The sequence below is a fragment of the Drosophila kikkawai genome, unplaced genomic scaffold (assembly GCF_030179895.1).
Source record: "Drosophila kikkawai strain 14028-0561.14 unplaced genomic scaffold, DkikHiC1v2 scaffold_124, whole genome shotgun sequence".
Lineage (NCBI taxonomy): Eukaryota > Metazoa > Arthropoda > Insecta > Diptera > Drosophilidae > Drosophila > Drosophila kikkawai.
In genome coordinates, this window is record NW_027222454.1 from 56,022 (window position 1) to 68,557 (window position 12,536).

General features: G+C 39.0%; 1 long non-coding RNA gene across 1 annotated transcript; it reads left to right on the plus strand.

Moving 5' to 3' along the window:
• Positions 1-1,419: 1,419 nt before the first annotated feature.
• Positions 1,420-7,600, plus strand: LOC121503120 (uncharacterized). Its single transcript, XR_005991297.2, has 2 exons — positions 1,420-6,813; positions 6,873-7,600. It is a non-coding gene; the product is annotated as an uncharacterized lncRNA (long non-coding RNA).
• The last annotated feature ends 4,936 nt before the right edge of the window (positions 7,601-12,536 follow it).

Here is a 12,536-nt window from a genome sequence, read left to right on the forward strand (position 1 = left end):
CCAACGAACCAGCAGCGGAGGATCTGAGCGTAAGTCAGCATATCGAAAGTAAATCGGCACAAAGGCCGCACATTTGATTTATTCTGTATATATATACATATCGATCGTATGTATAATTTAAACGGGATCCTAAGCGGGCCGCATAATTACGCGTTTGTTTACATAAATTTCAATTAACGTAGAGATAAATATCTAGGGATTAGATAAATTAAGAAAATGATTAATAATTATAAGAGACAGAATTATGAATTATCCTGAAGTTTAACGAAATAATAATGGAGTAAAAACGTATATCTTTGGTCTATGTTAATACAGCAAGTGGATGTCGAATTACTTTAGAATGAGCTAAGATCGAAAAGATGAACTTAGTTAAGGGGTAACACTTAATTTATCAGAGTTTACCACGGCAGGGAGGGTAAAGACGTGGGGGCGGATGACACCTCAGCCACCCACAACGCGAGTGTTCCTCTCTTATACCTACTCTTCAGGGTCCGTCCGTACGTCCGATTAATTCAACCGTTGACCAATCATTTAGTTTACAGAATGTGCACCTAAACTTTTATTACAGTAGTGAAAGGGTGTGACTTATAATCGGTGAGGAAGGCCCACGCCATATCCGACGAGCTTTGAACCGAGCATAGCAAGAAGTGCACAAATACCGATCCGATTGTACACTAGAAAACCCACAGTATCTAGTGAGCACCTGCCTCTTGGCTACTACATAAATAAAATGGCGCCCAACGTGGGGCCAAAGACCGTTATCTGCATTTGAGAAATAAGAGGAAGAAGAATATCAAGCTATAGTGCAACTCGCAGGAGCCGCAAATACCTATTGTTTTAGGTGCAGGACCCTCGAGTGGTTTTAGCCCATGAAAATGCTCGACTATCCATCCAAAAGAATTTTTTTGTAATTAATTTAATCAGCAGAAATTGTTACTATTTCATACTAGAGATCTGCTAGTTGCGAGTTGAGAACTTCTTAGCCGGAATTGCGTCTTCGATTCGAGATCTTACGGATCAAGGCGACCGCAACGAACCCACTCACAGGCGCAAAAACTCGAGCCTGAAATTAGTTAGGTGGATCAAACTCCCGTTCAATAGGTAGAGGGAAGCGAATTCGGAATTAGTAGCTTGGAATAGCGATATGTTATCAAAACTTCGTGGTACTATCGACCAGTGCTAACCGAGCGCAGAATACTATCCAAAGGCGACAGTTTAGACTACTGGCAAAAGGTACTGTACGCGTATTTAGGAATATCAAGTGGTCGGAGGAACTTCGATGGATGACCAATACAGCGAATACAAACCTACAAAGCCGCAACAATATAGACAATATTAGTATAGAGTTGGTTAGGAGAGAACGCTCAGCAAGAAGGTATTCGACAGAAACTAGCTGGAAAAACAAAGACCATAATTTGAAAATATTAAGCAACCAATAACAGATACAGAAGAAGAAAATGCCTATTCATCATAGCTTAGAGAATTTAGCAGCCTCTTCTAATAATGACGAAAGCGTTTGCATTCTATGCACACGACCTTTAAGCGTGAACGATCTGACAGCAGCTTCTCCTTGTAATCATCGATTTCATCATCAATGTATTAGAGATCACTTGTCAGTAACGAACTCGTGTCCGACTTGCAATCAACCATGCACGGTGCAGCAGTTGTCAGTATCGAACAATAACTTGTTAGCCGAATTGGCAGATGCAGAACAAAGATCCGAGTCAGGAAGAGCACCCGATGAATATGACGCTGGCGAAGGCAGCAGCAGTCTTATCACAAACCGAGGCCGTAACAGGAATGAACCAAGAAGAGGTCGAAGTTTGGGGCAACGCAGAGGTATGGTTACTAGGTCTCAGCAACGTAGTAACGTGGCGCAGCAGCGCGATAGAAGCGCTAATACACCATCAATTCTCGATTCATCTAGAGCAGAGAGTGTCGAAGAAATAGGTAGAGTAGTTCAAGCAGCAATGCAGTCTCAGCAACAGAAGCTTATGCAGGATTTGACTCTTTTCATACAATCACAGATATCGAATTTGCAGCTCGAACAGAATGCCCAATCCCCGAGTAGGAGAAGCATGAACAATGTAACACAGGGACAAGCTTTCGCAGTAGGTCAAACTCAGCCAGGGTCAGGATTGAACTTACCGAACAGGGAGCAGAACGAGAGATTAGGGAATCGACAATCTAGTAGAAACTCTGAGAGGTCGCACACTTCGGTGCAGCCGGAGAAGGTGCCCAGTATTATCCAGAGTTGGCACATCAAATTTGATGGAGCCAAAGATGGCTTGCAGACAGAGGATTTTCTGTACAGAGTACAAGCACTAGCCCAACAAAACTTGAACGGAGATCATCAGCTTCTTTGTGATCACCTACATCTGTTCTTTACCGGCAAAGCGAATGAGTGGTATTGGAAATTCCACCAAGCATGTACGAATTTTACATGGGCAGAGTTTTGCAGGGAATTTAGACAGAAATTTCGAGATGTGGATACAGACATGGACATATGGGAATCTATCAATAGTAGGCGTCAAGCAGACAGGGAACCATCCGAAGAGTACCAATTCCAAATAGAAAAGTTGGTTTCGCGCTTGAGTACTCGACTTTCAGAGCAGTCGTTAGTTGAACTGCTGATTCGACATGCGAAGCCATCGCTGAGGTACGAGTTGATGCATTTGCGCATAAATTCCTTAGTCACCTTAAGGGAAGAGATACGAACACACGAACAGTTTTGTAAGCAGAATAGACCGCAACAAGGGTAGAACCAAGTTGGAACACGACCTTATATTGCTCAACTAGAACAGGAATCTGAGGATGTAGGTCTAGAAGATGTGTCAGCCCTACAGACTAATCAGATAAGATGTTGGAACTGCGATAAGATAGGCCATAGGTTCGACGAGTGTCTCGAAGTTCGCAGCATCTTCTGTTATGGATGCGGAGCCAAAAACACTTTTAAGCCGAACTGTCAGCACTGTAGACCATCGGAAAACCGACAAAGGGATGCGTCGGCCAAAATCCACGCGTCGCATCCGAAACATTAAAATCCAGTAGTGGTACGCAGACAGAACCGTGTGAAGTTTTAAATCTGCAAGAAGTACACCCAAACACAGCAAAAGTTAACCAACCGTATCATATACGTGAAGCACAGTACGCTGAAGCCAGACGAAGAATATTCGCAGACGTTTGCAGCAGTATTGACACTCACAAACCCGGACGTTCAACACTAAGAGCGCGATCATTTTGGAACAAGGTTCGAAAGAACCGGAAAAAGTTGATAGCAGCAGTTTTTATGAATTCCGATAACCGTTTATACACGGAAATCGATTTAATGGGTAAGCGCTATGTGGCGTTACTCGATTCAGGAGCAACGATAAGCTGTATCGGAGGCAACGCTGCCAGAGACTTAGCTCAGAACCCAAATTTACGAAAATGTTCAGGTCGCATTAAAACCGCGAATAACTCCGAGTGCCCAGTCGTAGGCAGACTCGTGGCAGACATCAATTATCGAAATCGTACACATCCAGTCGAATTTTTTGTGATTCCAGGGCTGGAGCAAGGTATATATCTGGGAGTTGATTTCTGGCGAGACTTCGGTCTATTGTCCAAAATAATGGAAGAGACCGGAAGTGTAGCTGAACTTGACGTAGGGCGAGACGAAGATCCGGACGATAGCCCGAAAACACATGTTCTTTCGATCGAGCAACAGAAGAGGCTAGAGACTGTAATCTCTAAGCTTCCCTCTTACGAGTCAGAAGGATTAGGTCGAACTCAACTAATTGAACATTCCATAGACGTTGGTCAAGCGAAGCCGTTAAAACAGAGGCATTGGCCCATCTCACCAGCTAAGGAGAAACTTATGTTTGCCGAAGTAGAGAATATGTTAGCGTTAGGCGTGATCGAAGAATCTCGAAGCCCGTGGAGCAGTAACTGCGTGCTGGTGAAGAGAGGAGAAAAAGTTCGGTTATGTTTGGACTCCAGGGAGGTGAACAAGCTAACCATAAAAGACGACTATCCACTCCCTCATGTAGACGGAATCCTTAGCAGATTGCCACCAGCGCGTTACATAACGGGTCTCGATATGAAACACGCATTCTGGCAGATTCCACTCGAGGAGAAGTCCAGGCAGTGTACAGCGTTCACGATCCCCAACAGGCCTTTGTATCAGTACAAAGTAATGCCGTTCGGCATTAGACGATTTATTAATTCTGTCGGAAGATTTCGAGTCACACATGGTGTTGCTAGAAGAAATCGTGATGAAGTTGAGGCAAGCTAATTTAACTGTTAACATAGCGAAGTCGAAATTTTGTATGACCGAGATTAAATACTTAGGCTTTATCATAGGGTATGGACAGATCAAAGTCGATCCAGGCAAGGTTAGTGCAATCGACACATTTCCGATCCCGACGACAGTCAAACAACTTCGCAGGTTCCTAGGACTAGCAGGCTGGTATAGGCGATTCGTAGACAATTATGCTACGATCACCTTACCACTCACAGAATTGCTTAAGAAGAACCGTAAGTTTAGCTGGGATCCGGAAGCTGAAGAGGCATTTAAATTAGTGAAGTCGAAACTAACCTCCTCACCTGTGTTACGAACCCCAGATTTTCATAATAAGTTCATATTGCTTTGCGATGCTAGTCTGTATGGACTTGGATGCGTATTAGCCCAAGAAAATGAAGACGGCGTTGAGTTACCAATAGCGTACATGTCAGAGAAGCTGACGAAAGCACAGCGAAACTATTCTGTGACCGAACTAGAGTGCTTAGCAGTGATTAGAGGGATTAAAAAGTTTCGTGCTTATGTAGAGGGACAGGAATTTTGTGTAGTGACAGATCACGCGTCCTTACAGTGGCTGATGAAGCAGAAAGACCTGTCAGGACGATTGGCTAGATGGTCAATCCAGCTGCAGGGTTTCTCATTCAGTATAAAGCACAGAAGCGGCTCGCAGAACGTAGTTGCGGATGCGTTGTCGCGTCGTGAAGAATCTAACCTAGAGGAAGTTACAGACGCAGGCCCAATCATTGATTTGTCATCTAGCGAATTCGATTCGGAGGAATACCTAAGCCTGATCGACCAAATCCAAACAAATCAAGCAAGATTGCCTGATCTGAAAATATCGGGTAAATTTGTATACAAACGAACAGAGATTGCAAAGGGAGATGCACTACAAGCAGCGGATGCTTGGAAGCTCTGGGTCCCGACAGCCTTACGAAACGCAATCTTGTACCGAGCACACGATGCCCCAGATTCAGCTCATGTAGGCATGTCCAAAATGATTGAGAAATTGAAGCGTTATTTATTTTGGCCTGGGATGGTGACCCAAATCCGTGATTACGTAGCTAACTGTTGCGTTTGCAAGTCGACCAAAAGTCCTAATCAAATATTAAGACCACCAATGGGGAATCCAACAACTTCCCAAAGACCGTTTCAGAAACTTTATATGGACCTCTTAGGACCATATCCGCGATCCAAGAGCGGTAACATAGGTCTGCTTATTATCGTCGATCACTTCACGAAGTTTCACTTCTTGCACCCATTACGAAAGTTTACTTCTGATAGAATTTGCGACTTTTTGGTAAAATACGTCTTCTGTACATTCGGAGTTCCGGAATCCATACTAACGGACAACGGATCACAGTTTAAATCTGGATATTTTAAGGCTTTCCTAACGCGATTCGGCGTAGCACATGTGTGTACAGCCATTTACTCTCCTCAAGCCAACGCGAGCGAGCGAGTAAATAGATCCGTACTGGCAGCCATAAGAGCTTATATCGGGACTGATCATACCGATTGGGATTGGAATATAGACGAAATTAGCGCATCTTTAAGAGCGAACAATCATCGTAGCACTGGATTTTCACCTTATTATTTGTGTTTTGGTCAAAATATGATCATGAACGGAAAGGACTATGAATTACTAAGAAACATTAGGTCGTTACAGGATGATACCTTGTTGAAAACGCCTGATGTCATGCAGCTAGCACGTAGTCAAGCACAGAAGAAAATTAAGGAAACGCATGAAAACAATGCAAGAGTTTATAATTTGCGCTCGCGTTCAGCATGTTTTAAAGTCGGTGACACTGTGTATGCCCGTAGTTTTGCGCAAAGCAATGCGGCTAAACAATTCAACAGTAAGCTGGCTCCAGTCTTTATGAAAGCGACAGTTACTAAGAGGCTTAGCCATATTTACTATGAATTAGAAAACGATGTCGGGAAATCCTTAGGGGTGTATCACCTGAAAGACATAAAGAGCTAGAACGATTCTTGTCTGACCTTTTTCAGTTAAAACCTCTTCGAGTAGGACTCTCGATGAGTTAACTGTGGTGTAGGGGTCAGAGGGTAAGGGCAGAGAAAACAAATAGGAAAATATAAATAAGTGTAATCGTAAGTTTAAATGATAGAACCGACCCATCGAAACGCATATGCCGCGACTAGAGTGTAGGGTAGCGCCTTCCAGAACATGCCGTTTTTCTTCTACCTGCATTCGCAGCGCTAGCGAAATCGTACGATTTTTTGCTTATTTTTCCTTCCTCCAGTCCTTCGCTCGCGAGCATCGAGAGCGCGAGAGAGGATTTGGGAAAAGTCCCGTAGCTTTTGGCTCGTTTGCTATGCAAGGCACGCTGCGTGTAGAGAAATTTTGTGACGCTCGCTCACTTGAAATTGAAAACCAGAGCAAAGCACACGCATCGTAGATCATTTTTACTATAATAATTCCGGCACGTGGATTATACAGTTTCAATCGAATTAATAGTAAAGTGCCAGCAAGAGACCAGTGACAAAACTTAATAAGTGTTGTGCACGAGTGAGAACGGGTAAATATTAACTACGGAACGGCAGAGTTTATAGTGTAGTTAACCCTTTTGTTGTGCAGGGCTAGTTTGGCGCTAGGCGACGGCTCTTACGTCCTTCGCTAAGCGTGGCGTATCGCCGGCGTGGCAGCCACACGCGGCAAAAGTTGGCGATCAGCGAACAAGGCGGCGCGGTGCAACCGAGCGGCCATAACCCTACTCTTTGGAAGCCCTACGGCGGCAGCGACGTCGACGTGCAGCCCAACGCTGTGCGACCGAGCGGCCATAACCTAACTTTTCGGAGGCCCTACGGCGGCAGAGACGTCGACGTGCGGCCAACGCAGCACGTGCGCGTAACCCTACTTTTTGGGAACCTCTGCTTTGCCACGTCGGCTGCCAAGGAGCTATAGCGATCCGAGTGCGACCGCACTAAACCGGGAGCGAGAAATCTCCAAGAGTCAGACCAGAGGCGGCCTGTGTCTGAGTTCTCGGAGTAATGTAACCGGCCTCGTGCAGCCCCAACTAAGGCGATTCGGCTGTATGGACAGCGGCTAAGCATTACCTTTTCGAGCATAAGCCAGTAGGAACAGTGGAGGTGCAGCTAAGGCAGCTGAGCGGAGACTAGGCAGGAGCAGGCGCAGCCGGATAGAGAGCTCGCTTGAGCGGAAGGCATGTGACCTGTCGAAGAAGTTGGAGGCGCGTCGCGGTGAGCAGCGCGCTCCCGCTGGATGATCCCAGAAACCCGAAGGATGTAAAAAAGTTTTTTGATCGATTAAATTTAGAGTAATGCGTAACGTTAGATAGAAAGTAACTGATATTGTTGTTGCTTTTCTGCCGTTTAGCGTAATATGTGAATGCGAACGCGAGCGTCCCATTTAAATATCGTTTCTGAACTTTCCAACTAACAGCCATCAGCACCTGCAACTTCGATGGGCCCAACGAACCAGCAGCGGAGGATCTGAGCGTAAGTCAGCATATCGAAAGTAAATCGGCACAAAGGCCGCACATTTGATTTATTCTGTATATATATATATATCGATCGTATGTATAATTTAAACGGGATCCTAAGCGGGCCGCATAATTACGCGTTTGTTTACATAAATTTCAATTAACGTAGAGATAAATATCTAGGGATTAGATAAATTAAGAAAATGATTAATAATTATAAGGACAGAATTATGAATTATCCTGAAGTTTAACGAAATAATAATGGAGTAAAAACGTATATCTTTGGTCTATGTTAATACAGCAAGTGGATGTCGAATTACTTTAGAATGAGCTAAGATCGAAAAGATGAACTTAGTTAAGGGGTAACACTTAATTTATCAGAGTTTACCACGGCAGGGAGGGTAAAGACGTGGGGGCGGATGACACCTCAGCCACCCACAACGCGAGTGTTCCTCTCTTATACCTACTCTTTAGGGTCCGTCCGTACGTCCGATTAATTCAACCGTTGACCAATCATTTATTTTACAGAATGTGCACTTAAACTTTTATTACAGTAGTGAAAGGGTGTGACTTATAATCGGTGAGGAAGGCCCACGCCATATCCGACGAGCTTTGAACCGAGCATAGCAAGAAGTGCACAAATACCGATCCGATTGTACACTAGAAAACCCACAGTATCTAGTGAGCACCTGCCTCTTGGCTACTACAATACTCAATTGTAAATTTGTAGACAAAAAATTCACAGCTCAGCTTATAATGCATGTATCCACGGCAGAATTTGTACTTATATTAGTTTTTACACGGCTTATACATTTGCATACTCAATTGTAAATTTGTAAACAAAAAGTTCACATCTCAGCTAATAATGAAATTTGTAAACAAAAACTTCACAACTCAGATAATAATGCATATATCCACTTCAGAATTTGTATTTATATTAGTTTTTACATGGCTAATACATTTGCATACTCAATTGTAAATTTGTAAACAAAAAGTTCACAACTCAGCTAATAATGCCTGTATCCACTTCAGATTTAGTATTTATATTAGTTTTTACGCGGCTAATACATTTGCATACTCAATTGTAAATTTGTAGACAAAAAATTCACAGCTCAGCTTATAATGCATGTATCCACGGCAGAATTTGTACTTATATTAGTTTTTATTGTAAATTTGTAGACAAAAAATTCACAGCTCAGCTTATAATTCATGTATCCACTTCAGAATTTGTACTTATATTAGTTTTTACATGGCTTATACATTTGCATACTCAATTGTAAATTTGTAAACAAAAAGTTCACATCTCAGCTAATAATGAAATTTGTAAACAAAAACTTCACAACTCAGATAATAATGCATATATCCACTTCAGAATTTGTATTTATATTAGTTTTTACATGGCTAATACATTTGCATACTCAATTGTAAATCTGTAGACAAAAAGTTCACAACTCAGCTAATAATGCCTGTATCCACTTCAGATTTAGTATTTATATTAGTTTTTACACGGCTAATACATTTGCATACTCAATTGTAAATTTGTAGACAAAAAATTCACAGCTCAGCTTATAATTCATGTATCCACTTCAGAATTTGTATTTAGATTAGTTTTTACACGGCTAATACATTTGCATACTCAATTGTAAATTTGTAAACAAAAAGTTCACAACTCAGCTATTAATTCATGTATCCACTTCAGAATTTGTATTTATATTAGTTTTTACACGGCTAATACATTTGCATACTCAATTGTAAATTTGTAGACAAAAAATTCATAACTCAGCTAATAATGCCTGTATCCACGGCACAATTTGTACTTATATAAGTTTTTACACGGCTTATACATTTGCATACTCAATTGTAAATTTGTAAACAAAAAGTTCACATCTCAGCTAATAATGAAATTTGTAAACAAAAACTTCACAACTCAGATAATAATGCATATATCCACTTCAGAATTTGTAATTATATTAGTTTTTACATGGCTAATACATTTGCATACTCAATTGTAAATTTGTAAACAAAAAGTTCACAACTCAGCTAATAATTCATGTATCAACTTCAGAATTTGTACTTATATTAGTTTTTACACGGCTAATACATTTGCATACTCAATTGTATATTTGTAGACAAAAAATTCACAGCTCAGCTTATAATGTATGTATCCAACGCAGAATTTGTACTTATATTAGTTTTAACACGGCTAATACATTTGCATACTCAATTGTAAATTTGTAAACAAAAAGTTCACAACTCAGCTATTAATTCATGTATCCACTTCAGAATTTGTATATATATTAGTTTTTACACGGCTAATACATTTGCATACTCAATTGTATATTTGTAGACAAAAAATTCACAGCTCAGCTTATAATGTATGTATCCACGGCAGAATTTGTACTTATATTAGTTTTAACACGGCTAATACATTTGCATACTCAATTGTAAATTTGTAAACAAAAAGTTCACAACTCAGCTATTAATTCATGTATCCACTTCAGAATTTGTATTTATATTAGTTTTTACACGGCTAATACATTTGCATACTCAATTGTAAATTTGTAGACAAAAAATTCATAACTCAGCTAATAATGCCTGTATCCACGGCACAATTTGTACTTATATAAGTTTTTACACGGCTTATACATTTGCATGCTCAATTGTAAATTTGGAAACAAAAAGTTCACATCTCAGCTAATAATGAAATTTGTAAACAAAAACTTCACAACTCAGATAATAATGCATATATCCACTTCAGAATTTGTAATTATATTAGTTTTTACATGGCTAATACATTTGCATACTCAATTGTAAATTTGTAAACAAAAAGTTCACAACTCAGCTAATAATGCCTGTATCCACTTCAGATTTAGTATTTATATTAGTTTTTACACGGCTAATACATTTGCATACTCAATTGTAAATTTGTAGACAAAAAAATTCACAGCTCAGCTTATAATTCATGTATCCACTTCAGAATTTGTATTTATATTAGTTTTTACATGGCTAATACATTTCCATACTCAATTGTAAATTTGTAAACAAAAAGTTCACAACTCAGCTAATAATTCATGTATCAACTTCAGAATTTGTACTTATATTAGTTTTTACACGGCTAATACATTTGCATACTCAATTGTAAATTTGTAGACAAAAAATTCACAACTCAGCTTATAATGCATGTATCCACGGCAGAATTTGTACTAATATTAGTTTTTATTGTAAATTTGTAGACAAAAAATTCACAGCTCAGCTTATAATTCATGTATCCACTTCAGAATTTGTATTTATATTAGTTTATACACGGCTAATACATTTGCATGCTCAATTCTAAAATTGTAAACAAAAAGTTCACAGCTCAGATAATAGTGCATATATCCACTTCAGAATTTGTAATTGTATTAGTTTTTACATGGCTAATACATTTGCATACTCAATTGTAACTTTGTAAACAAAAAGTTCACAACTCAGCTAATAATTCATGTATCAACTTCAGAATTTGTACTTATATTAGTTTTTACACGGCTAATACATTTGCATACTCAATTGTAAATTTGTAAACAAAAAGTTCACATCTCAGCTAATAATGAAATTTGTAAACAAAAACTTCACAACTCAGATAATAATGCATATATCCACTTCAGAATTTGTAATTATATTAGTTTTTACATGGCTAATACATTTGCATACTCAATTGTAAATTTGTAAACAAAAAGTTCACAACTCAGCTAATAATGCCTGTATCCACTTCAGATTTAGTATTTATATTAGTTTTTACACGGCTAATACATTTGCATACTCAATTGTAAATTTGTAGACAAAAAATTCACAGCTCAGCTTATAATGCATGTATCCACGGCAGAATTTGTACTTATATTAGTTTTTACACGGCTTATACATTTGCATACTCAATTGTAAATTTGTAAACAAAAAGTTCACATCTCAGCTAATAATGAAATTTGTAAACAAAAACTTCACAACTCAGATAATAATGCATATATCCACTTCAGAATTTGTATTTATATTAGTTTTAACATGGCTAATACATTTGCATACTCAATTGTAAATTTGTAGACAAAAAATTCACAGCTCAGCTTATAATGCATGTATCCACGGCAGAATTTGTACTTATATTAGTTTTTACACGCCTTATACATTTGCATACTCAATTGTAAATTTGTAAACAAAAAGTTCACATCTCAGCTAATAATGAAATTTGTAAACAAAAACTTCACAACTCAGATAATAATGCATATATCCACTTCAGAATTTGTATTTATATTAGTTTTTACATGGCTAATACATTTCCATACTCAATTGTAAATTTGTAAACAAAAAGTTCACAACTCAGCTAATAATGCCTGTATCCACTTCAGATTTAGTATTTATATTAGTTTTTACACGGCTAATACATTTGCATACTCAATTGTAAATTTGTAGACAAAAAATTCACAGCTCAGCTTATAATGCATGTATCCACGGCAGAATTTGTACTTATATTAGTTTTTACACGGCTTATACATTTGCATACTCAATTGTAAATTTGTAAACAAAAAGTTCACATCTCAGCTAATAATGAAATTTGTAAACAAAAACTTCACAACTCAGATAATAATGCATATATCCACTTCAGAATTTGTATTTATATTAGTTTTTACATGGCTAATACATTTGCATACTCAATTGTAAATTTGTAAACAAAAAGTTCACAACTCAGCTAATAATGCCTGTATCCACTTCAGATTTAGTATTTATATTAGTTTTTACACGGCTAATACATTTGCATACTCAATTGTAAA